The sequence below is a fragment of the Carlito syrichta genome, unplaced genomic scaffold (assembly GCF_000164805.1).
Source record: "Carlito syrichta isolate Samal-C Ts95f unplaced genomic scaffold, Tarsius_syrichta-2.0.1 Scaffold308800, whole genome shotgun sequence".
NCBI classification, from domain to species: domain Eukaryota; kingdom Metazoa; phylum Chordata; class Mammalia; order Primates; family Tarsiidae; genus Carlito; species Carlito syrichta.
Genome location: NW_007252896.1, coordinates 907,217 through 922,519, shown reverse-complemented (window position 1 = coordinate 922,519; position 15,303 = coordinate 907,217). Strand labels below are relative to the sequence as shown.

Here is a 15,303-nt window from a genome sequence, read left to right as displayed (position 1 = left end):
TGCAAAATAATATTGCTTACTTGGACATTTGAGATAAATAAAGTGTCTCTGAGATTTCATGGGAGGCACGGGTAGCAGAATGTGTGCGATCCACTCCCTCCCAGCCCCAGCCCCCCCGCCCCACCCCATCCTCTCTTTCTTCCCTGCTGCTTCATATCACATCACCTCACATTCTCAGGATACCATCTCAAGTGTATGATACTCTTGTCATACATGTGTTGCATATGTAGTGTTTGTGCATGCCTTACATATGTTGCATAATCACATATAAATTGGCTGTTCAGGACATTGTCTCATGCATTATCTTTCTCAGGAAGATGTGTAGAAGTTTCTGCTTTTAAAAACAAAAAACAAAAAGGCTCTGCAAGGAAGTGCTTTTTGCAACCTTCCAATGAAATGTGATGCATTTATATAACTCTTAGTTCCTGTTTGCTGGTGGCGTTTAATAATGAGGAATAAGGCCGGGCTCGGTGGCTCAGCCTGTAATCCCGCGCTTTGGGAGGCCGAGGGGAGTGAATTGCCTGAGCCCGCGGGTTCAAGACCCTCCCGGGCAACTTGGCGAGACCTCATCTCTACGATAAATCAAAAAATTAGCCGGGTGTGGTAGCACGCGCCTGTAGTTCCAGCTACTTGGAAGACTGAGGCAGAAGAATCGCCAGAGCCCAGAGGTCGAGGCTGCAGTGGCCAGGAGCGGCCACTGCACTCCAGTCTGGGCAACCGAGTGAGACTCGAACTCAAAAAAAAAAAAAATGAGGAATCGGAGAGAAGAAAAGGGAGAAAAACAATATCTGTCCTTACTTTTCAAGGGAACTTTTCATGGGAGTGACACTGTGGTCATTGCCCATTATAAAGGAAAAAAAGAATATGTTGCTCCAGAAAAATGATGACTGTGAGAACAGTTCAGTGAGCACCAAGAAGCCAGTGGGGCTCATTGCTGCTAGGTAATTATTATTGCTTTTAGTGTTTGTGAATTGGTTTCCTCAAAGCTACCAGTCAGATTTCCTAAACATTTGAATGGAAATACATATATAGAGATAAGGAGTTTATTAAAAATAGACACTAGGTTTTATATTTTACATTAAATACTGTGACATTTATCAATTTAAAAAATTCCAAAGACTCCCTTTTTCACTTAGAAGTTAAAAGGCACAGTAAAAACAAATACATCAAATTTACTTTGTAAGGATTTAGCATTCAATCAGTTGTGTAATTTGATCCATTGACTACCTTGTTGCACACCAGAATTTGTTGTAGGAATTTAGTCAGAATGGTGCAACAGATTAACAAATTTGGAAAAGGCAATTTCTTTGTGGGGGGAAGCATTCTCATTTTAAAGAATTGTTGTTCTGTCATTCTCTGTCCCTTTCACCTTGCTTTATTTATTTCTCTATAGCATTTACTAACAAATTTGGTACATTGTTTTATTGCCTATTTCTTTTCTGTCTCTGAATTTCAAAGTTAGGGTCTTTGTTTGATTCATAGCTATATCCCCAGTACCTGTAACAGTGTCTGGCATGTAGCAATCACTCAATACATGTTTGTTGAATGAGTGAAGGAATGTCTGTAACATCAATTGTCTTATCAAGAGACATTGGTGGATCTGAATTTCGTCGTCAGTAGAAGAAAATCAGCCAAACTCAAAGCTTTCAGGGCCATGTTTCCAGATATTGATACACTGAGTTTCCAATTCATAAGTTAGATATAGTGACAATCAGCAAGGGAAAGCAGAACTCTAAGTCTGCAAATTTTATTTTCTTACAAAATTTATATTAAATGTAAAGCTTCCAGCCTCACTGGGTAAGGAAGCAGCATCTGACATCGAGAGAGAGTGTAGCAGCGAAGACACTGCCTCCTCTAGTGCTGATACCTGGTCCCATCTGTTCTCTCACAGGATTTTTGGACACAGGACAAGCTGCTTCATGTTGATTTCCTCACAGAGATCCTCCTAGCACTATGATTTAGGATTGTTGTGAGAATTAAATGAATCAATCCATGTAAGACACTCAGCCCATGCCTGGCATCTGGACCGCCTTCAAAAGTTGCTATTGTGATTTTCTTAAAGAGCACTGAGAAAAAAGAAAAGCATTTAAGTTGGAAATAGAGCATGGTATCAAACTGTGAGAGAAGCATACTTAGCCCCAGTGCCCCATGGCAGGCTGCTGTGGATGAGGGACTGTGTAGCCTGAGTGGCCCATAGTGATATACTCGTGAGCACTGGCCTGGTGTGGGAAGGAGAATCCCTGTGCCTTCATGCCAAGTCGGAAAGCTTAAATTCCACAGCTAGGCTTAAAAGGAACTGGAGAACTGAAGATGACTTAGGAGCTGGCACATGCATTTGCGGGTCCTGAAACCTGATTTTTTCTCAGGATACTGAGGGTATGTGTCTTTCCAAGGTGAACTTGCATGAAATCAAGTTTTATTTTGAAAAACAATTGAACGCCCAGTTTTTATTTTTGTTTTAAAATTTTTGTTTTATTAAAAATTGTGGCTCAGGTCTATGGTGATGGATGTACATGAGAAGCCGAAAGAAAACCAGAAGCTTTGGATAGAGAGTCTGTTTTAAGGACATCAAGGCCAAGAGGACTTGGCGCTCCCATTTCTATGTCAAGAGCAGCCTTGTCAAGGGACCTCACCATTTGATGCCTCTGCCCAGCTCCTCTAGCCTGTGCATCAGGGGACATTCCCAAGGGTTGCCTCAGTGACTAATTTGTTCCTACACACAGGTGTCTCCAGCACTCTGTGCCTTCTAATCAATATTTTGTTTATTTGCATGTTTTACTACCTGCAACCTGGCTTTCTTTATAGTTCTTGAAGGCTTGGAAGGCAATTCTGACCACAGGGAGTATCTTTTCTTTTAAAATGACAAAAATATGGTGACTCATGCCTGTAATCCCTGCACTTTGGGAGTCCAAGGCGGGTGGATGGCATGAGCACAGAAGTTTGAGACCAGCCTGGGCAACATAGTGAGACGTTATCGCTACAAAAAAAAATTAGCCAGGTGTGGTGGCGCATGCCCTAGTTGCTGAGGTGGGAGAATTGCCTGAGCCCAGGAGGTGAGCTGTGATCGTGCCACTGCGTTCCGACCTGCATGACAAAGTGAGATCTCACTTCAAAAAAAAAAAATTTATAAAAATATGACTTGCTTTCTGAAATTAATCAGCTGATTAATTCAAACTGTACAGATCTGTAAAAAGTAAAAGTTGGTTTCCTTTGTTCTTATACCCAGTCCCATAAATACACATATCCTTTGGTCTGACCTTTCTACTTCAAGGCTCTGCTTTGGATTATGATGTATCTTACATATGTTATTTGTGTTTGTGTTGTGTCGCTTTTATTAAATTTATTCTAGAGAAAAAACTCAGGTAACTGCAGACAGATTTATCTACAGGATATTCAACACAGTGTTGTTTACAGTAGTGAAAAAGCAGGAAACCAAATGTCTGTCAATGACACCAGCCTCTCTTCCCCTCTTTGAACAGAGACAAGGCATGGGCCCAACCCTCATTGAGGTAGTAAGAGCTAACAGATTGCTCTGTGCCGTCAGACCATCTTATACACTGGGAATGGGGCGGTGTGGCCTTCCAGACCTACATATGGACGACTAAAACGCAGCCGTGTGATTTATCGCCTGTCTTGACCATTGTCACTGGGACGAATGTTCAGGGTGCTGTCATTGTACCCTGCTTAGATTGTGCTTTTGGCTTGGTGGTAACAAGTATAAACATACTGCAGTTTCCCTGTCTTTGTTGTGTCGTTTTTTTCCTCATACGGTCTTGGTGACCTATGAAGTTTCCTCCGAATTCATCATCTTCACATATTCTGCTTCTTTCAACTTGCTATGATACAATCCCCTTCTCTAGAACAATGAATTCTTCCTTTGATCTGAGCTCAATCACACTTTGTTTCTGATGATTGATTAAATAAATTGTGGCCTAGCTAATTCTGTATAATATTAAGAAGGGATACTATGCAACCATTAAGAAAAGTTTGTCTGTTATACTGTTAAGGAAGACCATCTTTAGTGAAAAAAAGCAAGTTGTAGAATAGCATATTTGGAGAAAGTCTTGTCTTTTGTAAAATAAAAAAAAGTGTGTGTTCCACATACACACAAATACCAAAGCTCATGAACCAATTTTGTGTGTAGATAACATGCAGATATATATCCAAAAAGGTCTACAAGATTATAATCCAGACTTTTCACAGTGGTTATTTCTGGTAGTAGGAAAACCAACAATGCTTACTCTTTGAGGATCATGAAACTTCTTGCAAATCTAAATGATATAAAGCTTATTTCCACAAAAAGTGTGTGTATATACAGAATATCTTGCAAACAATTTTAGGGAGTTCAGGAACTTCTCTTACTGTTCAAATCATTCTCTTGTACTTTAAGAATGCAATTTTATTGTACATTAAGTGTAATTAACTAATGTGTTTTAAGGTCAAATTTATGATTTGATAGTCATAGTTTTTATATGCTATGTATATATTTTATAGTATATAAAGTCCACAAAACAGTAAGTATTTGGGAACATAATTTTACCATTTAAAATTATTATAGAGGCTAATAGTGTTCTATGTGTATGTTTATGTTATGGTTAATGAGAGTAGCTGTGATTGATTTTAGTAACAAATCCAATTATAAAATTGTTTCACTGAGCCCGCGGGTTTGAAACCTGCCTGGGCAACTTGATGAGACCTCATCTCTACAATAAATAAAAAAAAATTAGCCGGACGTGATAGCGCATGCCTGTAGTTCCAGCAACTTGGAAGACTGAGGCAGAAGGATTGCCGGAGCCCAGCAGATCGAGGCTGCCGGTGGCCGGGAGCGTGCCCCTGTACTCCAGTCTGGGCAACAGAGTGAGACTTCAACTAAAAAAAAAAAATTGTTTCAGTGGGCAAATGGGACCTACTTTTCAATATCTGTTTGATACACTTTCTGGAAATGCTTTGGGCAAAGTATGGAATTGCTTATATACCATTAACATGAAACTCAGTAAGTTACCAAGAGCTTGATTTGCCCCTACAAAGCTCAGATATTTATTTAGATTTTTATCTACTAAGAGAAGGTCACAAGTAAAGCTATCCCTTTTCAAACCAAGTCTTAAATTGCAGTATTTTATCAGCCTTTATTATGCAATATATATGTCCAAGGCATTTGTGTGTTTAGTATCCAAAATGATTTACAATGCTTCCAAACTCTGGAGAAACACCAAGCCTATTCACTGTACTTTTGCTCTCTCTAACAAAGCTTCTCAGGTAGTGTCTCTCATCCAGCAGCTAATTACTCTTTGGAACACTACCCAGTATGTGTGTGTACTATGCCTGTGACATGGCCAAAATTGAGTGCTAAAGCTTCTGGTCTTTCTGGGAGCAGCAATACCCACAATGAGGAAACTCAGCACCAGAGGTTGTTTTCTAATGAAGGACCCAGTGTTCCTTGGCCAGTTCCAAGCTGGAAAAAGAGACTAGAAGATGAGCTGGAATAACTCATTATGCCAGGAAGCAGGAAATCTTCAAAGAATAATAGGGACATGTCAAAAAGACACAGAAGCCAGCTTGAAGGCATTCCCACACACTAAATCTGGACAAATTGAGCATTAAAATTAGAATGATAGAAACAAATTATACTCTATTGGGTAAAATAGGAAACCATGAGCCCATGCTGATAATAATAAATAAATGAATGGAATGAAATTTTTATGAAGAAAGGCTTTAATGTAGTCTTAAAGTACCATCCCACAAAAATACCAAAAACTTATTAATTAAAAGGGGAAAAATAGTTAACTTTATGGTATAGGAACTGGCAGATACCTTCTTAAGAGATCAAAGTTATCATCATCAGTAATGAGACAAATCAAAATTGTGTGCCACCTGATGGGTTGCAAAGAGAAACACCACATCACTTGTATGATACTCCTGCCAGAAGTGCATATCCTGAATCTAATTATGAGGGAACATCTAAACCTAAATCGGACATTCAGCAGAGTAATTGGCCTTTAATCTTCAAAGTGTCACAGACACGAAGGTCTAGGAAAAGCTAAGACTGCTACAGATTGAAGGAGGCCAAACAGAATGGCAACTAAATGTATCAGGCAACTCTGATTTGGATCATTTTGCTGTAAAGGATATTGTTGGGACAACTGGTGAGGACTGAACAGGCTGTGAGGATTAGAAGGTAGTAATGCATCAATGGTAATCTCTTGAGTTTGATGGTTTTATTATTTAGGAGACTGCAGTAAATACATACTAAGGTAGCCTTGTCAAACTTTTTAGTCTCAAGGCCACTTTACACCCTTAAAAATTATTGGAGACTCCGAAGAGCTTTTGTTTATGTAGATACAACTATCAATGTTTATTGCATTATAAATTCAAATGAAAATCTTTAAAAAAATTATTTAATTCATTAAAAATAACAATGATAAACTGATTACATGTTAGCATCATACTTTTTTGAGGAAAAATGTGTATTCTGAAACAACAAAATTTAGTGAGAATGGCATTGTTTTATGTTTTTAAAAATCTCATTAATATTTGGCATAATAAAAGACAGCTGAATATGCATGTCTACTTCTACATTTAGTCTGCTTTGATTTGTTATTTTGGTTGAAGTATAAGAGGAAAATCTGGCTTTACATGGATTTGTAGTTGGAAAAGATAACAATATTTTAATAGCCTCTTCAGATAATTGTGGATGTTCTTCTGGTACATTGAAACTTCATAAGTGGAAGCCTCTTAAAGGTTAATTTCAGTATGGAATATGAAATTATATCAGTTAATTTTTCAGACTCAGTTACATTAAAATTCATTGGTCTACCTTGCTGTTTGAATAGGTTTTTTGTTCATCATAATTTTATAACTTTATGTTTTGGTCATTTTGAAAACTTTGGTTTCTGAGTTTTGTAGATCTTCCAAATGTTGAAACATTACCAAAAAAATCAAAAAACAAAACATACAATTGTTAGTATCAACCCCCTCCCCCATCTTACCAGAAAAGTTCTTTCTCTCAAGCTCTTGGTGGTGGATACAAATATTCCAAAACTTGAACTTTTATTTAAAACTCAATTTTTATCATGGACAACAAATACTGTTACTTGTTTTTTCTTGAAGTGACAGACACACTTCATTCATTTTTGAGAATATGTCTGCCAAATCCAAATAAGTGTCATTTTTCTGTCAGTTGTTCTTACAAGCAGAGTAATGTATGAAAAAGGAGCTAATTCAGTTCACAACTCAATTGTATACATGTTTTTCCCCAAGGCAACCAGTGCTTCAAGTATACTTCCCATTTTGTCACCCAGAGCATTGAAAAGATTTTTACTCAAGGGTAGAGATTTGATAAAATTAATGATTTTTGCTGCGTCATCAAGGGACATTCTTTTTTCTTTTTCACTACAAGTGGGCAAGGAATACACTAACTTGCAACACAGTTAGGTGCCACTGCTTTGATTCATGTTAAGTTTCTCGCAGTCATACCCACTTTTGCTTTCGTCAACTAATGAAGAGGAAAAAGAATGTCTTAGTATTTTTTTACTCTCAGGCTGCTTAGGAGTCATAACCCACATTTTGAGAACCACTGCACTGAAGTATTTTTGGATGTTGGTCATTATATCAGCAATGTAATCTAAAGTGATTCTGGGGTGGGGGGAATGTTACTTGTAAAATATGAGTAACTTCTCTTGTTGGAGGTTATTTTCAAATTTAAAAAATATGCATAAATGACCTTTCAGATGTTGAAAACTGATATTGATGAGAATAATTAATCACAGTATCAGCAATATGCCAGTAAGTTCTTGTGCAGATGAAATAACATAATGTCATTTAGTAGAGTTCTTGGCATATTATTGCTCAATATTCGATTGCTAATGATTGTGACTCCTGTTTTGTTGGTAAGTTATTAGCCCTACACATTTTATATGGTGCTTCTGTCTTTTAGGGCATTGTAGTGTCAGGATGGTTTATGTCAAGTTCTTATTTCTTGTTCTGGGAGCATTGGAGAACGAGACTTTACATCAGCCACCTTTGCTTGTACTTTGGTTTAATATGTGAAAACTATGCTTTTTTAGCACTTTAATGAAGAGAGGTGTTTTCTGTGTTGAACGGAAAGATGATTCCTCTACTCTTGGCAAAATGTTGAACAATATTGATCTTAAAAGTGTAAATTACAGTAAATACTCATTTCAGTAGCTGCTTTAAATTTTATGGTGACATTTGCTCCTCAAAAGTTCTCTTTTTAAGAAAAGAAGTAAAATCAGCTGTTAAGCTTCTTTTTTCTAAATACCAAAGTGAGAGACCCAGATCTTGAGAAGAATACTTTTTTTCCTGTGGCAAGATTTTACAAAACCAGAATGGAATCTTGTAAGAACAAAGAGACAGGTTAAAATAAAAAGAGGTTACTAAAAAAAAAAAAAAAGAAAAAAGAAAAGAAAAGAAAAAACTAGCTTAATCACCATTTTTAGAAGAAAGGTACTGTATGATATTTGACTTCTAATTAATTTTACCTATCTTTATGTTTGAAAGAAGAAGGGAGGAATATTATGATGATTTTTTAAAATATCTTTTCTTGCTTTCTAACATGATTTGTAGGTCATGGTTATCCCGGAAAATTGGTCAGCTCTGACCCAAACCTCCTTGGTAGTCATTTCATTTTTCAAGGCAATAGAGAGAGAAAAGTAATGTACCTTAAAAAAAAAAAAAAAGACTCACTTTACTAAAAAATAACAGAGAGAAACATTTCATATGAGGAAAAAATGCTGGGACATTGTCACAGGGATGTTGCCTCATCTGCAGAACTAGAAAGACTGTTTTAGCTCTAAAACCTGATAGTGATGAGCCAGATGGCTAAAGCCAGTGGATAAAACCACTGTTTCCCGGTGCCATGTGTCCACTTGGTCACATTGTCCTACAAACTCTTAGTAGAAGTCTCTCCCTGTTCTCACCGCTTCCTCTCTTCTTTCGCCCCTTCCTTCTCACAGGACTAATGAAGCAACTGCTTTGTCCTCTCCCTGCCACCTGTCGCTTTTTATAACAGGCCGTGTGTCCTCTACTTTGTCACCATCATTTTCTTCCTTAAAACAAGTGTGATATTGTCACCCCCTAGCTTAATGGTCTTGCTAAGTACTTACACAGAATGAAATGTAAAACTGCTACAGAGCCAACTCCATAGACCTGTGTGTGACCTGTACCTTTGCAAAGGCCCACACGTAGGGCCCATACTTGGTTTAATGCTCTGTGTTGCCATCTTAAAATTCTTAATAACTTTTGAGGAAGTCATGTAGCTGGTCCTCCTTGTGATCTTGGCATATGCAGCCTCCAGCAGCTTCCTTCTACAAAGTATTTCTTTTTCCCCTTTCCCTGTGTACTGTGTCTGACACCTACAGGAATTCTTATAACATGCTGTTTCGTTTGTCCACTTCCTTCCTTTGCCTGCTTCTCTCCTTCTCATATTTCTTAGAGCAGCAGTAAGTTTCACACATATCTTCTTCATCAAAATATGACCTATTTGAGGGCATCTGTCATTGTCCTCAGGATGAAGTCTGATCCATGGGCACTAGTCAGTACATGTTTCTTGAATGTTTCCATTCAAAACAGTTATTGAGTACCTATAAAGTGCTGGGTACTTTTGGACTCTGAGTACATCGTGGTTAAAAAAACAAAACAAAGCAAAAAGACCGAGACCCTGCCCTTTAGAGCTTACAGTTTAGGGAGAGTTGCTTTGCCTGGTTACAAATGTTTATTCTCCTGAATAAATGAACGAGCACCTGGTAAGATTACTGGGCCTTGGTTTAGAATGGGAAATCTTCTGTCTCTTGGTTTAGAATAGAAAATCTGTCTCTTTGACTAATGGTGGTGGTGGAATATTATGAGCCCTAGAGTACTGGGAATTTTGCATTTGGTAGCTATCCTAGGTCACTTTTTGACATTAAAGAGAAAAGTGAATGTCAGCAGGGCTCTTTGGCTTCCTCCATCTGTCTCAGACACTGCTGATCATGAAACAATAATGCAGCTTATGACCACTAGGAAAGAAAATCTAAGTCAGAGGCCACCCAGGATGGGAGGAAGCAGGCAATGGTAGCAACGGTGGTGGTCACTGCCTCACGTGTTTTGATGCATCAGCTTGATGATACTGGCAGTCTCACTCTGGTTGTTGCACTGTCATGCTCATAGTCATGGCAGCCTTGACCTGCTGGGCTCAGGCGATCCTTCCTCCTCAGCCTTGCAAGTGGCTGGAGCCACAGGGGGAGACGAGCAAGCTGGCAACAAGACAAGCTGAACTGTGATGATCTCCACAAACGGTGACTCCTAAAGGCACTTCCACACACCTCCGCAGCTGCTGTCTACACAGGGGGTGGCTGCTGTAGCCAGTCCCACGCAGCAAACAGCCTCCATTGCCCTAAGGGACTACTACTGTTTGCTACCAGCTGCTGACACTGCTGCTCTCAGCTCCAGCCCGGAAATTCCTGGCTCCCTCCTCTACTCCAAACCACCGGCAGCACACCAAATGCGGCACCCAGCCACATCGCTGATTGCCAGTGCCTGGCGCCAGACACACACACCATCGTCCATCATAGTGGATCATCTATGGACCCGGACGAGTGGAGAGAAAGGGCGAGTCGAGAGAAAGGGTTGGCGAAAGAGGAGCTGCCCACCACAGCCGTTTTCCAGGCAGAGGTTCGCATTGCCCCGCCCATCTCCCAGCAGCCTCCACCTTGTTTCTAAGGTAACCTGCCAAAAGAGGAGACAGAAGCCCCACCCCTACGCTGAATCAGACACAAACAACTCAGTCCTCAAGCAGCAAGGCAGCAAGCCAAGGGAACCAACCCAATCTATGAGTAAATCTTATCTGCCTGTAATGAGAGCAAAGGGGAGGGGATAGAGATCACAGCTGGAGACTTTAGACATTCAGGAAAGACTCCAGAGCTAGTCTGGTTTCTTATTTTGATTTTTGATTTTATTGTTTTGACTGTTTGTTTTGTTCACTTTTGTTTGCTTTTTGATTTAGACTACCTGTTTGTGTTGGGGACAAACACATCAAAAGGCATGATTTTATTGGACTGTCTTTGTGTGATTACCAGTATGCTTTAGGGAATCTTGTTTGTATTTTACTCATTTCTGGCCTTGTGTCTCTTTTCATTCGTTAGTTGGTATGTATGTCTGTTTTTCCCCTTACTCTTCTCTCTCTCCAACTTCCTCTTGACCCCCCCCTTTCTTCCATTATTTTCCTTTCTCTTACCTCCTTTTGTTCCAGGGAGCAAACCTAAACTCCACTGCATGGACAGATTGTAAGGCAGCGGGAAGTGGGTTCCACTGTGCCCACTTTGGTGGGTACTGGGATCTGCAGGTAGATTCTGAATCACAGCTTCCCTTCCCCCTCAATTAAACCTGAAAACTGCAAAAAACACAGCCTCCAACCCACAGTCTAGCCTCAAAAGTGAACAACGAGAGGACCCTTGTAGGGAAGAACAGGAGACTGAACAAAAAGAAGTAAAAGCAACCCCACCTTCCCTGAAAAACAGAATTAAAGAAGGGGAGGGAAAGGGAGAGAGAGAAATCTACACAAATGAAGAAAAACCAAAAGAATAATATGGGTCTCTCACAGACCCCTGGGAGGTCAGACACTGAGAAAACTGGCTTTGGAATGCAAACAATGAAGAGCTCCCAAAATGACTAGTCTCAAACTATAAACCCAGATATCAAGACATTAATGGAGAGATTAAAAAGAATTGAGGAGAGACAAGAGGAACCTAGGAAGGAGTTGACAACTGAGATAACAGTGGTAAAGAATACTGTGAATGAAATAAATAACAAACTGACAAGCATGGAAAGCAGAATTAACCAAGCGGAAGAAGAATCTCAGAACTTGAGGACCAAAATATAGAACTAACCCAAACTGTCAAAAACATATGAAAGAAGCTTAAAAAGACAGAACGAAACCTTCAAGAGATGAGCGATTACTTCAAGAGACCGAACCTAAGAGTAATTGAACTTCCCGAGGCAGAAAGAGAGACAGAGACCACCCTGGAACAAACATTCCATGAAATTATTCAAGAAAACTTCCCTTGTCTCATCAGTGATGTGCAAACTCAAATGCAAGAGATTCAGAGAACCCCAGAAAGACAACAAATGAGACCAACTCCCAGACACATAATAATTCGCCTAAACAAAGTAGGTACAAAAGAAAAACTCCTAAAGGCAGCAAGAGAAAAGGATCAGACTACCTTCCAGGGAAGACCAATTAGAATAGCAGCATATTTATCTACAGAAACCCTTCAGGCTAGAAGAACTTGGAGCCCTATCTTCAAAGTTCTAAAAGATAAACAATTTCAACCAAGAATAACCTACCCAGCCAAGCTAAGCTTCATCAATGAGGGAGAATTAAAATCTTTCCCAGATATCCAATCACTAAAAACTTACGCTGCCACCAGAACACCTGTACAAGAAACATTAAGTAAGTATTAAACACAGAAGAAAAGGAAAAAAGAACAACAAAGTTCTTCACAGGAGTACAGGAAAAAGATTAAAAACACACATGAACCAACCCCAAAACCAAAAGAAAGACAACAAGCAAAGAAGAACAACAACAACTCTACAAGAACCTTATGATAGGGACAAACTCTCACATTTCAATAATTAGCCTGAATGGGACTGGGCTAAACGCACCACTGAAAAGACATAGAATGGCAGAATGGATAAAATATCACCAGACAACAATATACTGCCTTCAAGAGACCCCTCTCACTAGAAAACACACTCCCAGACTCAAAGGAAGAGTTCGTTTCAGGTGAACGGAACACAAAAGAAAAGAGGAGTCACGACCCTAATTTCAGACAAAATACCATTTAAGCTATCAAAGATTAAAAAAGATACAAAAGGCCACTACATAATGATAAAAGGTTCACTCCATCAACAAGAAATATCTATCCTAAATATATATGCACCCAACATAGGACCACCAAATTTCATAAAGCAACTTCTAGGAAAACTAAAAAAAGATATTGACTCTAACACTATCATAGCTGGGGACTTTAATATCCCACTCACAACCCCAGATAGATCATCAGGACAAAAAATCAGCAACGAGATCCGGAACCTCAGTGTGACTCTTGAACAAATGAACTTAATTGATACCTACAGAACACTCCACCCAATGACCACAGAATATACATTCTACTCATCACCACATGGAACGTACTCTAAGATCAACCACATACTTGGCCATAAATCAAGCATAAGCAAATTTTAAAAGGTCAAAATTTTGCCATGCACCTTCTTGGACCACAGTGGAATAAAAATAAACATCAACACCAACAAGTTTCCCCCCAAACCCACAAAGACATGGACACTAAATGGCATGGTGCTAAACAACTCCTGGGTCAATGATGAAATCAAAACAGAGATTAAAAGATACCTGGAAACAAATGAAAATGAAGAAACATCTTACCAAAATCTCTGGGAAGCCATGAAAGCTGTAGTAAGAGGGGAGTTTATATCTCTACAAATGCACATGAAGAAAATGGAAGGATCACAAATTCATAACCTAACAAGCCACATAAGGAAGCTGGAAAAGCAAGACCACCAAAACCCTAATTTAAGCAGAAGAATCCAGATCACCAAAATAAAAGCCCAAATCCAGGACACAGAAGACGAAAAGATAATACAAAAAATCAACAAAACAAAAAGCTGGTTCTTTGAAAGGATAAACAAGATTGATGGTCCCCTAGCTTGACTGACCAAGAAAAAGAAAAAAACCCAAATAAACACAGTCAGAAACACAAAAGATGAAGTCACATCTGACCCTGAAGAAATACAAAAGATCATTAGAGACTACTATGTACACTTGTATGGAAACAAACTTGAAAACCTTAAGGAAATGGAGGACTTTCTGACATTACATAACCTGTCTAGGTTGAAACAGGAAGAAATTGAGACCCTAAATAGACCAGTAACAATCAAGGAAATGGATTATGTAGTAAGAAAACTACCCACAAAAAAAAGAAGCCCTGAACCAGATGGCTTTCCAGAAAAATTCTATAAGACATTTAAGGAGGAGCTGATACCAATCCTACTGAAGGTATTCCAGGCGATTGAGAAAGATGGAAATCTCCCCAAATCAGTTTATGAAGCTAACATCACAATGATACCCAAACCAAGTAAAGACCCAGCAAAGAAAGAGAACTACAGGCTAATATCTTTGATGAACATAAATGCTAAAATTCTCAACAAGATCCTAGCAAACCGGATTCAACAACACGTCTCAAAAATCATCCATCATGACCAAGTAGGCTTCATCCCTGGGACTCAAGGCTGGTTCAACATTTGTAAAACCATAAATACAATTAAATACATCAATAGACGTCAAAACAAAAATCACATGATTATATCATTAGATGCAGAAAAAACTTAGATAAAATCCAGCACCCCTTCTTGATAAAAACCCTCATATGTGGAAAATACCTTAAAATAGAAAAAGCCGTCTACAAGAAACCACAGCCAGCATACTCCTAAACAGACAAAAGTTGGAACCATTTTCCCTGAAAACCGGAACAAGACAAAGATGCCCACTCTCACCCCTACTGTTCAATATAGTATTGAAAGTCCTGACTAGAGCAATCAGAAAAGAGAAGGCGATCAGGGGTATCCAAATAGGAAAAGAGGAAGTAGAGTTATCTCTCTTTGTAGACGACATGATTGTATACCTTGAAAACCCAAGAGACTCTTTCAAAAACCTCCTTGCACTGATAAAGGACTTTGGCAAAGTCTCAGGGTATAAAATAAATGTGCAAAAGACAATTGCATTTCTTTACACCAATAATAACCAAATAGAAACTCAAATGAAAAGCACAATCCTATTCACAATAGCCACAAAAAAAAAATGAAATACCTTGGCATCTTCCTAACCAGAGATGTGAAAGACCTTTACAATGAAAACTACAAAACTCTGCTCAAAGAAATCAAAGATGACACAAACAAGTGGAAAAATGTCCCATGCTCATGGATTGGAAGAATCAACATTGTTAAGATGTCCATCTTACCTAAGGCAATCTACAGATTTAATGCAATACCCATCAAATTACCAGCAACATTCTTCTCAGAACTAGAAAAAACAATACAGGAATTCATATGGAAACACAAACGACCAAAAATAGCCAGAACAATCCTCAGCAAAAAAAAAAAAAAAAAAAAAAGGAGGTATCACACTACTAGACTTTAAACTATATAACAAGGCTACAATAATCAAAACAGCCTGGTATGGATACAGAAACAGACATATAGACCAATGAAATAGAATTGAGATTCCAGAGGCAA

General features: G+C 38.8%; 1 protein-coding gene across 1 annotated transcript in view; it reads left to right on the top strand.

The window, feature by feature from the left end:
- HSD17B12 (hydroxysteroid 17-beta dehydrogenase 12) overlaps nucleotides 1–15,303 on the top strand; it is a 176,906-nt gene that overhangs the window by 91,472 nt on the left and 70,131 nt on the right. The window lies entirely within an intron of this gene.